Consider the following 4518-nt stretch of genomic DNA (forward strand, 5'->3'; position numbering starts at 1 on the left):
CGGTTGCTGTAGACCAAGACGAAACAGAGTTAATGCTTTTCCCAACTGTCAGACGATTAACAAGTCAAAACAACAGACAGTCCCTCCATGTCAACCTATTGCTACTGCAGCTGTAACATCACCGGCCACTCAAACGACTACAACTATATTGACAGGTAGGGCTTAACCAAACAGCCATTTCAAAATGGCTCAATTCTGACAAACAAGAAAACAAAGACAATGCACAAAACACACTTGACTGAATTCCTATTTCTAATCTTAACACTTAGCCCCGTCAAGTTAGTACGTAGCCTGCAGTATGGTGGAATACCCTAATTAGGCACATTCGTTACTTACAGCTGTTTTGGAGAGCAACCAGGTCCCATTGGTGGATAGAGAGGCAGGGGTAGAATGATAAACAGCCCCCCCAAGATGAAGAAGCAGCATCGACACATGGAAAACAAACAAACATAAAATCCATTAGTTCAGTCACAGGAGTCCACAATCGGTCTTCTGTCAAATAGATTCATGCCCTAGAGAGCCTAATAACATAAGTAAGATTCAGACGGCTATAACTCCTGTTAATCTGACTGTGTCGACGCCGTTTCCATGTGCAAGCACCACCATGACTACAGAAATATACCGTTCAGTCAGACTGAATACAATGCATGATGGTTGAGGTAGGCCTGCAAGTTAAGTAGCTTGGATACATCGAACCCTATGTAGCCATTTACCTGCTTATGTATTTTCATAACACTTTCATACAAGCATCCAACAAAACGACAGGATGGAAGACATTTTTGTTCAGTCTCTTCATTCTATATGAAGGGAAGGATTACCACCCATGATTCATTGAGCTATTTGTAATCTTAACCCCATAAATGTCTCAGATATCTTTCTTTTAATAAGAAAAGGGCATAAAACACTGAGACAGATCATGAGTCTGGAAAACTGGTTTGTAGCCTCAGCTTATTTTACAGGCCTCTCTCTGCCAGTAAATTGACATGAAAGATCTTACAGAATGGGTCTTTCCCTGAATAGGATAGCAGCCCTTACAAGAGTAATGTCTGCTATCTATCAGCTTTCACAAGTTTCAGTTCAACAAACAAGTTTACCTCACAAGATCCTCCTCCAATCACCATACTGCCTATTTCAGGACTTGTAACAGTCAATGCGTTAAAAAAACAAAACATAAAGATATATCTCTTGGAGCAACCTTTTCAATTGATGCCTTTCATATTCTTTTACTTTCATTTAATCAAACATTCTTGTTTTCGTGAACATTTTTAACTTCTGTCTCACAATGCACATTTTAGACTAGCCAACAATACCATAACGTTTTGTTTAATTTTATTATTAATATTATATACATCTTCTTTTTTTTTATTTATTATTCTGTTACTTTTTAGGGGAGGCTTCTTGACAAGCCCTGCACAATTCACCTTTCCTTTTCATTTTGTCTTCCATTTGTTATTGTGTGTGTGTGCAAATCCTAAATAAATCAGAAAAGTGTGAAGTCAGCGTGTAGACAAGAAACTCATCTGATTGCCTTGCTGTGTCAATTATATTGTGGTGGTGACACACACACACACACACACACACACACACACACACAGAGTTTGTACTCATAGAAAAGCATTTAAGACTAACAGCAAACCATGCCTGTTCATCATTAACGCTGGATAGTTGCCAGGTCTGATACATTAAAAGCAGTGCCTCTATGATGTACATACACTCACTGATCACTTTATTAGGAACACTATACTAATACTGGGTAGGGCCTCCCTTTGTTCTCAGCCTCAATTCTTCGTGGCATTGATTCCACAAGATGTTGGAAACATTCCTTTGAGATTCTGATCCATGATGACATGATTGCATCACGCAATTCCTGCAGTTTTTTCAGGTGCACTTTCAAGCTGTGAATCTCCCATTCTACCACATCCCAAAGGTGTTCTATTGGATTCAGATCGGGTGACTGGGAAGGCCACTGAAGAACAATGAACTCATTGTCATGTTCATGAAACCAGTATGAGACGACTTTTGCTTTGTGACATGGTGCATTATCATGCTGGAAGTAGCCATTAGAAGATGGGTAAATTGTGGCCATGAAGGGATGCACATTGTCAGCAACAATACTCAAATAGGCTGTGGCAATCAGGCGATGATTGATTGGTATTAACAGGCACAAAGTGTGCCAAGAAAACATTCCCCACACCATTACACCACCTCCACCATGAGAAGGTGTACAGGTGTTCCTAATAAAGTTCTTGGTGAGTGTACATTACACATTCCTATGATGATCAATACTAAGCATACAGTGCAAATGCATTTGTGGTCCTCTGTGGCTCAGTTAGTAGACAATTAGGTTGTGGGTTCGAGTCCCGCTGGGACCATATATACTGGGAAGAACGGGTGAAGTGGCACATCAGACAAAAAATAATACCTCGTACTTTCTCAATAAACACACTGTTCAACCACAGGGGAGAACAAAGTAGACACATACCACTTCAGAGTGTTATCTTTGGAGGACTAAAGTTCCCTCACAAACTTCCTATTTCAGATGTGTTTGTGGGCCCTGGCATAAATTAAAGTGATGCTACAGGATAATTTGTATAATTTCAGCCAACAGTTCTAAATGTGGCGCTAATGAGCAGAAACGGGTCCCCGTTGTGTGTCCACAGTGCCCGCAGTGGGGTGTGTACCCACGTGGATTCCATGTGGCCCAACGCCGCCCAACGCCATGGGCACTGTAAACAAAATGAAAGCAAAACTTAACAGTACTGCTGCTTCAAAAGTTGCCGCTGGAAACAAGGGATTTCACGGCGGAATGAGGTAAAACAGTGATTCAATTCATAGTCAATTCACGTACTACAACATGAAATAGTGGGGGCGCTTAGTGGCGTAGCACACTAATGCGCTTACCACGTAACCGCAAGATTCCTGGTTCGATTACGACCTATCTTGCATGTCATCCCTCCTCTCTCCCATTCTTCCTGTCAATCTCTACTGTCTCTATCCCAATAAAGCAGAAATGCCCTAAAAACATATTTAAAAAAAGAAAAAAAAGAAACAGTCTTGAATACCCTGTGGCTTCTCTTTAATGTGAGAAACTAAGAGACAATACATCATCCAGTCATCAGATCAGCCGCCCCAACACACAGCTCTGGCTCTGACAGATAGCTGGCCCCGCTGCTGAGGAGTCCTACTGGCTAATAGCCCTCAGACCTCTCCCCAAGGCTTCCTGTGTTGGAGGGATCTGAGGAACAGCAGATGGGAATCCTTCTTGATCCCTCTTCTCTCAAACATTGCTCAGCCACCAACAATGAAGTGGTTCGAATAGGAGACGACATCTCTTGGTGGTTTGTTATTAGACAGGTGGAATAAGGAACAGCCCTTCTACAGTTGTAATAATAACACAACTCATTTCCATTACCTTGCAATTATGTGGGACCGAAAGCTTAGCTAATAAACAGAAATGATGCATTGATCCCGAGTGTGCCTGGACTCCCTTCTTTCAGTATTGCTCCCATCTGCTGAACATCAGCTGTAGTCTGGTGCGCGCCAAAGTCCGAAAGTCGTTACGATGCATTTTCTGATATTGTGCAATAGCAGGTTGATACCATGTTTACAAAGTTTGTATGTACACAGTTACTGTACTGGTAACTTAATGTAGGCTAAAACTCCCCCCTTCACTCAAGCTCATCATCTGATGCTTGATCAGGGGGGGTGTGGGGGGAGGAGAGGGGATTTTAATGATGCATCACTGCCCAAGCCACTTCCTCCAGATGCTGCCTGCCTGCCTGCCTGCCTGCCTGTTTGCACTGTTCCTCTGGAGGACAGGTGTCACGTACAAGGCTCTCAGTGCTGTTGCTGATCAGGCACATCGTAACCACACACAGACACTCTGCACATAACTGGGTGAGAGTCATCATAATCATCATCATCATCAAAAAGCTAACTCTGAGAAGAAAATCTTTCACTTCAGAGCCAAAAACAGTCAGACTCCCTGGGTTTCCATGTACCAGTGGGCCATGAGAAAAAAAAAAGGAGTAAAATGAGATGTAGTAGCCTACAGCTTCCTGACTCATATCTGAGCAGCATACACTTCTTTTCAAAATGTACTGAAGGAAGTCAGGTTTTTTTAAAAGGCAACACCCTTGAAATACTTCAAATACCATCGTCAAGGTTGGGTAGAGCTTCCAGGGTCATTGTGAGGGATACGTGGCAGCAGACATCTGTGTATCTCATATTCACCTCAACCTCAGCGACAGTGGCTTTGACGAACGCAAATACCTTTCAGCAAAGCAGTGCAGTGCTGAGAGTTAAGGCCTGATGTCTGAGAGTCAGACTTGTTATTCTTTGTTCGTGGGTAAACTGCCGGAAGAGATGTGGTGGGAGACTTGTCTGCCTCGAAGAGCCTGAGGTTAGAGGGAGGTGTGTCAATCTAACCCTCAGGCGGGGCCTTGTGCATGTTGGCTGGAAAACACCAGAGGATACAGTGATGATGCTCAGCGCCAGCTGGAAAGTCTGACCCCTCCC

Source organism: Argentina silus (assembly GCF_951799395.1).
Source record: "Argentina silus genome assembly, chromosome: 11".
Classification (NCBI taxonomy): Eukaryota; Metazoa; Chordata; class Actinopteri; order Argentiniformes; family Argentinidae; genus Argentina; species Argentina silus.